Genomic DNA, 12772 nt, shown 5'->3' with positions numbered 1-12772 from the left:
GCGACGGGGCGCCCGGCGCCGAAGCTCCTGCACGTGACGCGGCCGTCCGGGAACCGCACGCGCAGGACGCACGCCTCCTCCCCCTTGGCCGGCTCGCGGTCTTCTTCTTCCGTCTTCATCGTCGTCGTAGCATGGGAGGGCACGGTCGCCGGCGCATTGGGTGGCGGGGCGGCGAGGCCGACCGAGGCGGCGGCGAAGGCGGCGACGAGCTCCTCCATGTTGAGCACCATCTTCATCTCCGGACTGGTGGACGTCGACGTCGAAGCTGTGGCAGCAGGGCGCGGCGCGGGGAGGCTGTTGTTGCTGCTGCCGCCGCCGGACATGGTGAGGGAGGCGGAGAAGGCGGCGACGAGATCCTCCATCTTGGGCATCGTCTCAAGGCTGGTCTCCATCGCCATCGATCGCTGCTGAGTTATGCAATAGGTTACGTCGGTGCACACGTGCTGCCGGCCCTTTTGTAGACTCTGTATAGGGGGAGTCCGAGACGGGGTTCGACTTGGGGAGAAGCCTACATGCACACGGTCTCTTTTTTCCGTGGCTAGGGAGGCGTACGCGTACGTGTCACCATGGATCGTGTGAGTCGGAGCTCCACTCGGAGACGGACTTTCTTTCGCGTTCATTACTTCTTCCTCAAGCAACGATCCGACCCAGCCCTTGTGCAACCGTCAGCCTGCCCCGGCCATTCAGCTTGCCTGCATCCCCTGCGGCTAGCTGACGGGTGCAGGCCACATGCCGCCGCCCCGCCCTTTCCTTGACATCTTCCCATCGTGGTATTTGTCGCCGCTCCCATACAGAAGCCGGCCTGACCTTGTCTTAATTTCACGAAGTGTATACTAAAGACCCAACCTTGTTAGCTAATGATGTGCTGGAACTAATTGTTCCGAAGATTACAGATGCTATGAATGAAAGGCTGAATGCACCCTTCTCCGCGGAGGAAATTTCAGATGCATTGTTTCAAATAGGACCTCTAAAAGCTCCAGGCCCGGATGGTTTTCCATCAAGATTTTATCAGAGGAATTGGTCCTGTTTAAAAGTGGAGATTGTTGACGTTGTCAAGTTATTTTTTGTGACAGGATTTATGCCAAGTGGGGTGAATGATACAGCTATTGTTTTGATCCCAAAAATAGCTCATCCGATATCTTTGAAGGATTTCAGGCCTATATCTTTGTGTAATGTAATTTATAAAATATTCTTGAAGTGTATGGTGAATCGTTTGCGGCCGCTACTTACGGATTTAATTTCAGAAAATCAAAGTGCATTCATTCCCGGACGGCTTATTTTTGATAATTCTATCATCGCCTTCGAATGTATTCATCATATTCAGCAAGGGAATAGTGGAGGTAATTCCTTTTGTGCATATAAGTTGGATTTATCTAAAGCTTATGATCGTGTTGACTGGGATTTCTTGGAGGGAGCTCTTATTAAGTGGGGTTTCTCTAATCTCTGGATCTCGCGGGTAATGGAGTGTGTTCGCTCTGTCAAGTATTCAGTAAAGTTTAATGGAAGATTACTTCAACAATTTTCTCCTACCCGGGGTCTCCGTCAAGGTGATCCTTTATCACCGTTCTTATTTCTCTTTGTTGTTGATGCTCTATCTGCTTTATTACATGATGTTGTACAAGAGAAGGGTTTACAAGCTATTAAGATTTGTCGAAGAGCTCCTCCTATTTCTCATCTTTTGTTTGCGGATGATTCACTATTATTTTTCCGTGCGGAGCCGGATCAAGCGGCAATTGTCAAAGATGTTTTGAGCACTTATGCTACAGCTACGGGTCAACTTATTAACCCATCCAAGTGTTCCATCTTATTTAATGATGATTGTCCTGATACGGTTTCTGTGGAGATCAAAAGGTTTCTTGGTGTGACTCAGGAAGTTTTTGATGCAAAATATCTGGGTCTTCCTATACCAGACGGGCGAATGCATAAAGGGAGGTTCGAATTCTTACAATCACGTATGAGCAAGAGACTTGTGGATTGGAGTGAAAGATACTCATCTTCGGCGAGTAAAGAAGTTTTGATCAAACCTGTAGCCCAGGCCATCCCCACCTATGTAATGAGTGTTTTCAAACTTCCTTTCTCGGTATGTGATGATTTGTCCAAGTTGATGAGACATTATTGGTGGGGCGTGCAAAATGGTAAGAAAAAAGATGGCTTGGGATAAATTGGTTCTACCTAAATCCAAAGGAGGGATGTGGTTCAGGGATATGAGGGCGTTTAATCAAGATTTGCTTGCTAAACAAGCCTGGCGACTCCTTGTTGCACCTGAATCGCTTTGTGCAAGACTACTATGGGCTAAATATTATCCAAATGGGAATCTACTGGATAGTTTTTCCGAGTAACTCGTCAGCAGTTTGGAAGGGTATCGAACATGGATTGAACTTGGTGAAAAAAGGTATGATCTGGCGAGTCGGCAATGGTAATCTTATTCGAACTTGGCGAGATCCATGGATTCCTAGGGGTATGCCTTTTACGCCTATTTCCCCTAAAAGAATTTGTCGTCTAAATAAAGTTGCTGATTTTCTGGATGCTAATGGTGAATGGAAGGTAAATTTATTGGAACAATTTTTCTGTCATGTTGATGTTGAAGCTATTTTGAAAATTCGTACGTCGCCAAGACAGCGGGAAGATTTTATTGCTTGGCCTTTTGAGAAGTCGGAATCTTTCACAGTTAGGAGCGCCTATCATTTAGCTATGGGTGAGCACATGGACCGTTTCTCGCAAGGAGCAAGCAGCACATGTCCTGGTGGTGAACGTGGTATGTGGAATATTGTATGGCGTGCCTTGGTTCCTCCTAAGATGAAAGTTTTTGCATGGAGGGTAATTACTGGTACACTAGCAACTAACTTAGAGAGGAATCGACGTCATATTGGTATAAGGGCAACATGCGGAATGTGTGGGCGAGAAGATGAATCGTCATTTCATGCTTTACTAGTCTGCCCCAATGCGGCAAGCTTATGGGACGCAATGAAGGACCGTTGGCCATTGCCAAACAGGTATGATATTGCATGTACGGGTGATGAATGGTTTCTTCACTTGCTTGCTGGTCAGCAGAGCAATGTCCGGGATATAATCATTATGGTGCTCTGGAGGGTTTGGCATTTACGTAATGAAGTCATGCATGCCAAATCTATTCCACCGATGGAGGTGTCTTGTGATTATCTATGCAGCTATCTTAGCTCTTTGCTACAATTAGGTAGTATGGGTGTGGAAGAGGTGATCAAAGGTAAAGCTCCAATCTTGATGGAACCAGTGATTGAAAAAACTCGGTCATCATCGTCATGCCTTCCTTGGCCGGCTCCTCCGCCGGGCTGGGTAGCTCTCTCTGTTGATGGTTCTTATTGTGCGGAAGACGGAGCTGCAGGATCAGGTATGGTTTTACGTGATGACAAGGGTGGTGTTATTTTTGCGGCTTACCGACGCATTTATCACTGTAATGAGGCGCTGGAAGCGGAGTTACATGCGATTATGGAAGGAGTGAGTCTCGCAATTCAACGGTCGAATCGACCAGTTCAGCTACAATCTGATTGTTTGGCAGCTTTGTCAGCACTATCTAATGATTCACTGGATAGATCAGCATATGGTCATCTTTTGGCAAAAATCAAAGGTTTAGTGGAGAATAGGGTGTTTGTTCGTGTTAAAGCTTCTCGTGATCAAAACAAAGTTGCACATTGCTTAGCAAATTATGGTAGATCGGGGGATAGCACTGCGTGCTGGCTTAACCAATCCCTTCCTTTTATTTCTGAACTTGTTGCTAAGGATTGTAATTCTGTGAGTTTGGAATAAAACACCCTATTTCCATCGCAAAAAAAATGACAGTCGGGGAGTCTTCGTGCATGGCCCCTAAGGACCAGCGCCCTGGAGCTGCAGTTGTCATTGTTGAATCCTTGAATCGATTTGAAGAACCTCACACCAAATATCGCCATTGCGTACATACGTACGATGAGCCCTAACCTTGCCGCCCCAAGGAGCTGGCAGGAATCAACGTTGAAGCTCTGTCTAATCTGTCCCAATGGGCGAATTTTATGAGGATTAGAGCCTGGAAGACTGACTCAAAGAAGAAACGCCGCCCCTGGAAGAATGAAAACCCTATATATCTACTAGTTAGATCTGATGCACCAGAATTCCCCTCCCCGCCACCGGCCGCTAGAGCGACGGGCGAATAGAAGGCGAATCCACGGGCTTGCCGGTGAAGATCGATGGGAGGAAGGTTTTCCCTAGCTAGTCGCCTTCTAGAAGGAAAAGAAAAGCTCTCGTTGCCTGTAGGACGTGCTAACAATGAATTGAACGTCTTGCCTCCTACTACATGTGGGAATTGCTCCATGAATCTTCTCTTGGTGGATGCTTATCGTGTAACTGTTTGGGATTTTTCCTTTAAATTAAGTACAGATGGCCCTGAATATCCATTTTTGAGCCCAGGCTCATCTGCCCAATCAAGAAATGATTCACAAAAAATACAAAACAAATTTAAAAAATCAAATTATTTTTTGCATGGTAGATAATTTGGTACATGAGGTACACTTCAAATTTAAGATTATATGGACATATGAGTAGCTCTCAGCAAAAAAAACAAATTGGGTCATAACAATACATGAACAGTAAAAAATTACAGATCCCAAATTTGTCTTTTATGCCGAGAGCTAATCAGATGTCCAAATGGTCTGAAATTTGAAGCACACCTCACGCATCAAGTTATGTACCATGCAAAACAAATTGAATTTGTTTGAATTTTTCTAGTGTTTGTTTAAAAAAATCTTCACCGCGGGTGCAGATGAGTCGCTGCTCTCTAGTTGGTTCCTCCTAGTTTACACATTTTTGTCCTACTAGATCTGAAATAACTTGAAGTGACAATTTGAACCATGAACTGTGAAATATTTATCTCCGTTGATTGATTCCCTTGTCAAGCATATGCTCATTTGGTTGGTGTCAGTCTTGGTGACACGAATTCGATATTTGGTGACGCGAATTCGATATTTGGGTGTAGTTTTAGCTGTTGACCCAAAGGATAACATGCTGATGGGAGGCCTGCATCAAAACTAGAGGGGCTTGGCTTGAATTATTTCGGACGTGTTTAGATCAATATTTTGTTTTTAGTTGATGGTGGTCAACTACAGTATAGCACTTTTCTTTTTGAACCTACGGTTTGCAAGAAACAAATGTTCTCACCATTGTAATAGTAGTAGAAAATTGGCATGTCCCCAGTACATAAAAGATCCCACTTTTTTAATAAGAAAACAGCATAAGTGAGTCATAGCATAAACAGTTATATAGCATAAGTCCAACAGATCCAATATCCACCCACAACGTTAACTTACAACACAACATTTCCCTCCAGAGGGCAATTACTCGTATGAGATACACACTTTAACTACACCATGGTCGAAGTTGCAAATGGATTTTTCATACTGGTCGCGGTCGAAGGTAAGATCACCTTGGAAGGAGAAGGTATGACCATCAGGATCATGCTCAGGATTAGTTGAGACGCGGAGGCTCAACTTGATTATCAAGAGCGGATCTAAGTATATCGGAACAGCTGCCCAAGACCGTAACAGTGGAAGCTTGCCGCCAACAACCTCTGCTTTGTTCCCTTCTTCACAATAAAAGAGCATGGCATTCTTGTCGTCGTAGAATTGATGGTGTGCAGTGATTTCGCCGTAGACATAATAGATGGTGCCACCCGTGCTAGAGCCAGCACCAGCTATGAAATCAAAGTTGACGAACACCCTTGCTTGTATAGCACAGTAGAGCGGCACAAAAGTCACATCTATTTTGCGGCCACAAGCTGTCAGGATGGTGCGGGTTATAACTTTGTTGCACGCGTACGGGTTTACTCTGAAGACCAGGTACCCATCATCAATTCCATTATCTCCATCTGGGATTTTAATTTTAATTTGAAAGGCATCCTCAATGGCCTTGCCTTGTGCACGGAGTAACAAATTTCCCTGTGTATATATTGTCAACCGGATAAAACACGATTGAAAGGAGATACATAAAACAAGTACTCCCTCAGTCCCTAATTAACCGACTCAGATTTGTCTAGATACAGATGTACCTAGACAATAAAACATGCCTAGATACATCCATATCTAGACAAATCCGAATCAGTTAATTTAGGACCGAAGGAGTAATAAAAATATTAGTACATGAATGCATAGACAATACCTGAGAATCCACATCATGTTGTTGTTGACCTTTCGGAGAGGAGTAGTAGTAGGCAGAATGATCGTTGAAGGCAGCGAAGGTGCCCGTAAAGGGAAAGCGAGGACGCACAGACAACAGCTCCACCAGGTCCCGGGAAAAATAGTAAGCCGCGCCCACATTAGGGCTATCTCCACCATAGTAAATTGCGAGACTCGGCGGAGGCCAATCTGAATCAACTTCTTCGTCGTCGGAGTCTTCATAGTTTCTGCGTTCATTATCGTCGGTGTCTTGGAGGTAATACTCAGCCTGTAGGTTGATGTAATAATCATAATAATCGGCGTCAACAGATTCTTTTTGTTCGGTTCGCTCCTCAGCAGTATTGACAGTTTCTCTTTCCGCCCCCCTTGCACTTTCCCGTCCTCTTCCCATTCCTCTATTACAGAAAAGTCGTCGAACAGCGTAATGAATAACACTAAGGGGCTCAGAGATGCAAGCCTGTTTCAGTAGAGGATCGAGAATTGTAGATAATTAAGAAATAAAAATATAATACTCCCTGTCCGTAATTAGTTGTCTTCGATTTGTCGTCTAGATACATCCGTATCTAGACAAATCTGAGACAATTAATTCAGGACGAAGGCAGTAGTAATCAATAAACAGTAATGCTTCCATCAAGCTACATCGATGCGTTGAAAAACTATTTTGTCTAGCTACCAGGTTCATAATCAAAAGGACGGATACAGATGTCGCAATACCTGCAGATCACACAAGATGGTCCAAGAAGATGCTCTTTCGGGCCTCCCTCCGGCGGCAACCGTCTGCAGCATACTTCTCACGGAGTTGGCTAGGTTGTCGGCGGCTCTTGGCAGGTTATCAAACCCTAGATTGACCTTACAGTGCTGGCCGTCCTGATCCGTCCTGATCAACAATTTTAGTAGAAGCAACTAGTAATTATCAACAAGATTCGATCAATATACGTACTCGGCCCCCCCCTATACTCGAATCCTGGCTCCGCCACTGCAAGCAGCAGCATCACCAGTACAAAAAATGATAAAAAAATTCTAACATACACAACACCATCGACAGTACAAAAAAAGTTGTTCATATACTAATACCATGCATCCATCCATCCAGCAAACAAGCTAATAGCAAACAGCAGAATCATGGTTGGTTCGAACACAGAGATGAAAGTGGCAACATACTAATAACATCCATCCATTCACAGTAAGCAGCAAGAATTCATCCATCCATACTTCCATAGTAAGAAGCAGCATACATCCATCCATCCATTCACAGTAAGCAGCACAAATTTCTTACACGCATCAAACAACATGCATCACACAGAGGAGAGACGAAAAGAGAGGAGGTAATGCTCGCTTGTGAACTGCTCGAAGCAGTCCACCGGTGATGGACGGGGGGTTGGCGTCGGCAGAGGGCCCAGGTGGGCGGCTTCGGCAGAGGGGCCAGAAGGGCGCGGGCGGCACAGAGGAAAAGGAGGAAGAGAGGCCGCGGCAGGAAGGCGACGACGGGGCCGTCGAGGCGGTTCCGGCGGCGGCGGCGCGGTTGCCTCCCGCAACCCTAGCGCTGGATGTGGAACGAGCGCCGACAGAACGACGAGTCGTGCGAGGCGTGGAGATGCCAGTGGCATTTAGGCCGTAATTACCTGCTCCGATTTTTTTTTTAAGTGAACTAGTAGGGTCTTCATTCAAACTCAACAATGTTCAGAATACAAATAACGTCTGGTAATAACCCTAGTCACAGATGGCGACCAACTGGGAGCGAAACTGCGGCCTTAACTAAAGAATGAGCTTCATAGTTACATTCTCTATGCTCAAACAAGAAAGAGACATCTAAGAATTCACTTCGCCTGTGCTTGATTTCAGCTAGTACAGTTTGCATAAGCTGACGCTGCTCCTCTGTTGATGTTCGTCACGACCTCAAGGCAGTCCGACACTATTACTAACCGGTGGATATTCAGATCCTTAGCTAGAGCCAGTGCTTCATTACAAGCATGCGCCTCCAGAGATGCTGCAACAATGAGGCCATCAAACACAACAGCCGAGGCTCCCAAGAAACAACCGGGGCTGTCTCTACATATTACTGCTGCTGCACCACGATCCCCATGGCGAGAAAGACCACCATCCACATGAAATTTCGCCATTGTTCCTGCTGGAGGAAACCATTTGCAAGCACGTTGAGCTGGTCGGGCATTGAGAGCATTAGGTTGTCGAGCACTAGCGATCCCAAGGTCTTCAAGATATATGTTGATGAAGAACCAAGTTGTCACTGGACTTTGGAATCGATTGTCATGTTTGACTCTCCTCCTGGCCCACCAATGGCTCATAGTATCCAAACTCCTTTGAAAAATCCAACTCTTCCTCTTCCCCCCATGCAGCGTCATCCTTGCAAACCGGTCTGCAAGTACCGTCTCGGGCCCAACATAGTATCCAAACTCATATTCATCCGCCTTAGGTCGGTCCAGGCGAGCAGGATTTGTCTCGTAGGCCGCTGCCTCTCCGTTTGTCTCCTCAATCACGTCCTCCTTGTCATCCAGCACCGCAGGATCAACCTGCTCTGCCCCTACTTCCGTCGCCTCCCCACCTGCCGCCTCGCTCGTCCCATCCTTCGCCATCGGTACCAACAGCCATGGTTCAGCCATCCAAGAGATACCATGCATCGAATCTGGGTAGATCTCCCGTGCGCCCGGAGGGATCATGCAGCCGGCATGAGTTGACGTAGACTCTAGCGTGATCAGTAGAGGAGATAGTTGAACCTAGCGAACCCTAGGGGAAAACCGCCTCAGGACGGGAACTGGCTGGACCCTCCTCCTCCAATAGGGGTAGCTCTTTTCGTTTCCCGTCCAGTCTGCCTAGGGCCATCACTCTGGAATACCAAGGCATCTTTCTTACTCCACTGCCCGTGAGACAGGTGCTCTAGCCCGGTGGTGAGGGTTGGCAGTGGCCACCCCACCCGCCCGAGTTTGATCCCCGGCGGTGACGAATTTTCGGGTGTCTCATTGTGCTACACTGTAGCGTCATTGTTCACTGTTCATGATAAATAGTGTAATAAATTTCGCAAGTGCCTCACGACGTCTACGAGCCACAAGTGAGGACAACATGCCCCTTGTTCCTGGTCTCACTAGACGTATTAGAGATATAGGTTGTAGGTCTAGTTTAGGTGCATAGTCGGGGCGTGAGTTGTGGTGTGTGTGCGCGCGCGCGCGCATCCGAATAGATGCTACATCCTGTATACTCAGTTGAGGCTAAAAAAGAGAGGTTGAGACGGTAACCTCGCCACGAAACATGGTGCACGATACAGTTCCAGAGGGACTCGGCGTCGGAGTTGCGGCATCGTCCAAATCCAGTTAGTCAAATTGAGACCACATGTACGATGCCTGTGAGCATCAAGCGCCATAAAAGCGACCAGAAAAAACCCCAAAGAATGTGCTCCCGGCAATCAAACTCGCAGAAGACTTGATGTTCCTTACCACTTGAGCTCCCGAGTTTAAGCGATTTTTAGGTAGAGCAAACATCTATGAATTAAATGCAGTGGTAGATAAAAAATCCGAAATTTTCAACCATTTTTTGAAAACTTAGTGAACACTTTTTTTAAAAAGGAAAAATGTTTGGAATGGCGAACAAAATTTCAAAACATGAACAATTTTAATATATATTAAAAAAACTTAATATACCCCGACCATTTTTAAATACAAACTAATCTTTTTTGTGATATACGCTGAACAATTTTAAGATACACGATGAACATTTTTGTGATACAAGCTGAACAATATTTAAATACACATTGAACAATTTTTTATATATGCTGAATTTAAAAAAAAACACAAATGAACCTGTTTCTTAATATAGGGCGAACATTTCCTTAAATATACAATGAAGATTTTTGTATATAAACACACAATGAACTTGTATAATACACGAAAAAAGAAAAAAGAAGTAAAATGGAAAAACGTGAAAGAAAAGAAACGGAAAGAAATAAGACAGAAACAAAAACAGAAAAGAAACCGAAAAGAGAAGGAAAACAGCGCGACCATGGGCCAAAATAACCCAGAAGAGGCCCATGTCGGAGAATATGGGCAGTTTGCTCTTGTACAAATCCTTCCACCGCCAAATAGCTCCAGCCCATTCTTCTTTTTTTCTCGTTTTGAATGTCCAGCCCATTTCTGTTCTTATCATCGCCGTCATCACCTAACCATCCTCATGCCGGAGGAGAAGCAGGTTAAAGATTATTCTTTTTTTTAGGGAAAGCCATCATGGCTAGCTTTACTTAAATTTGAATAGGAAATACATCACCCATCAGTTTGAAAATAAGACAGCCGGGAGGCTCATCCGTCCAACTATAGGTAATTTTATTACAATAAGTGTAATCAGCTAGCACATGTGCCGCTTCATTGCAAGAACGATAGCAATGTTTAAATACGACCTTCCCAATAAGAGATCCAATGTCCACACATTCTGCGAAGATTGTTGCACTTGCATCCCACCATCTTGTCTGTCTTGTACAAGAATCAATGACTATCAAGGAATTTGATTCTGCTTCCACACGAGGGATACCTAGAGAACTTGCTAAGGCCAGTCCATCGCGCATTGCCGGAGCTTCAACATTTACCATGTACGGTGCATAGGAGATATATTTGCATTGCACAGCTAAAAAGTTACCTCTTGCATCTCGAAGCACTGCCGCAGTTGCACCAACACCTTCATTAAAAAAAAGTGATGGATTGTTCTGAACGTCAGCGTAAATCAAAGTATAATCCACCAAGCAAAAGGATAAAAAATGCGCATGACCATGAAGGTGAAGTGACACGTCATCATAGTGGAACGTAACCTAATATCTCTATGAATAAATCAGTACAAAAGCACAGACAGCTTCTTGCATCGTTGAACTAATAGTGTAGTGTCTGCACAATAATTGCAAAGACAGGCGTAGTCGAACTCGATACCGCCCTCTTATATATTTGCAAGGAAGTCGAATCCATTATTGCTGAGAAATAATGATAGTTAAGCTTGGACCTGAGGAGTCAGCCTGAGGATGATGACAGCTTCGCGTAACAGAGCATGCTGCAAGAAGTATATTTGGTAATAGAAAACGAAATGCAGCGCTGCGATGGACAGAACAACGAACCTATATATATATATATGAACATATGCAGATTGCTATAATTATATATGCTAGCCAGCCAATAATATAGCTTTGTTTTGTTTGCAAGCACTTACAAATTGAAGCCAGCCAGTATTTTCTAAATTAAGGCAGAGACCTCCGATCCCTATTGCATCGTTGAAACCAGTGGTGTTGTATAATTTCATAGGCAGGCAATAGTCATATTCGCTGTCGCCCTCAGCTAGCCCCTCGTATTTGCTAGGGTTTAAGTGGGAGTTATAATTAAGTATAGCTGCAAAACCTGTCCAGAGAATGGAAGTTTTTTTTTTTTGCGGAAATCAGAGGAAGGAAGTTGACACGAGCTAAACATGCAGATTATAATTACTAAGAGGAGTGATCTGCCTAACCTAACCACAGTGGCCCCACCTCGCTGAAATGTCCACGCATCTGAAGACGACATTTTCTTCCATCCTTCTGCGCCGCGTCGGGAAAACAAATTGAAGTCAAAATGGGTTCACCTGAGCAGATTAACTTTCACGCTGTTTTTATTACTCCTTCCATGCATCCACTTTTGTAAGATGTAAATGTCTAAAACGTCTTACAAAAGTGACCTCGCCATTTTCGGGGCTGCTGCTTTTCCGTCAGGCACTCTTGCAAAGTAGCAGCAGAATTACCTGTCAAACTAAAGTGGTAGCAGACTTGTTGAGCACGAAAGAAAAGAATCCCGGCGTGCATGCCAAACCTGCCGGGAAAGAAAAAATAACCGCGGGCTTGGGAATCAAGCAGACATGCCTAACTTAATTCCCAAGTCCATTGTACATTGCCCCCTCCTCCAAGCAAAGCAAACCCCGGCAAGGCACGTGTACGGACCACGGGTCCGGCGAAAACGCTGGCAAGCGGGCCCCACGCCGCCCCTCCGCCCATGCCTACAAGTAGCCAGGCCAGACCGCCTGCCTCAAGCTGCAACTGCATACATACAGCCAGGAACCAACGAGCAAACACGTACGCGAATTCAAGGTTTTGAGATAGCATCCATGGCGGCGGCGACGACGACGATCCAGTCGGTGAAGGCGCGGCAGATCTTCGACAGCCGCGGCAACCCCACCGTCGAGGTACCCCAGCCCGATGACCGCATCGACCGCTGGATCGATGAGGGAGCACTGCCGCTATTTGCTCTGTTCTGAACACGTTCCTTCCCCTGTCTCTCTGAATTTGATCTGGGTTTCGTTCAGGTGGACATTGGGCTCAGCGACGGGAGCTTCGCCAGGGGCGCCGTGCCCAGCGGCGCCTCCACCGGTACGCTCTGTTCAACCTTCTCCAGGGTGTTGTGACATTGTTCACTTTCCTCAACGTTGGCTTTTATCAATCAGGGATCTACGAGGCCCTGGAGCTGAGGGATGGAGGCTCTGATTACCTCGGCAAAGGTGTTCTCAAGGTCGGTACTTCACCAGCTACCAATCCTTCCAATCTAGTAGCTATTCCAGCCAATTATCGCATACTGAAGCGACGCTGATTGGAC

At 45.7% G+C, this 12772-nt stretch overlaps 1 long non-coding RNA gene across 1 annotated transcript; it reads left to right on the top strand.

The window, feature by feature from the left end:
- Positions 1-12204: 12204 nt before the first annotated feature.
- Positions 12205-12699, top strand: LOC125524394. The gene is made up of 3 exons (XR_007290726.1): positions 12205-12365; positions 12486-12549; positions 12624-12699. It is a non-coding gene; the product is annotated as an uncharacterized LOC125524394 (long non-coding RNA).
- Positions 12700-12772: the final 73 nt, after the last annotated feature.

The sequence above is a fragment of the Triticum urartu genome, chromosome 7, assembly GCF_003073215.2.
Source record: "Triticum urartu cultivar G1812 chromosome 7, Tu2.1, whole genome shotgun sequence".
NCBI lineage: Eukaryota > Viridiplantae > Streptophyta > Magnoliopsida > Poales > Poaceae > Triticum > Triticum urartu.
This window is presented reverse-complemented; position numbering and strand designations above follow the sequence as displayed.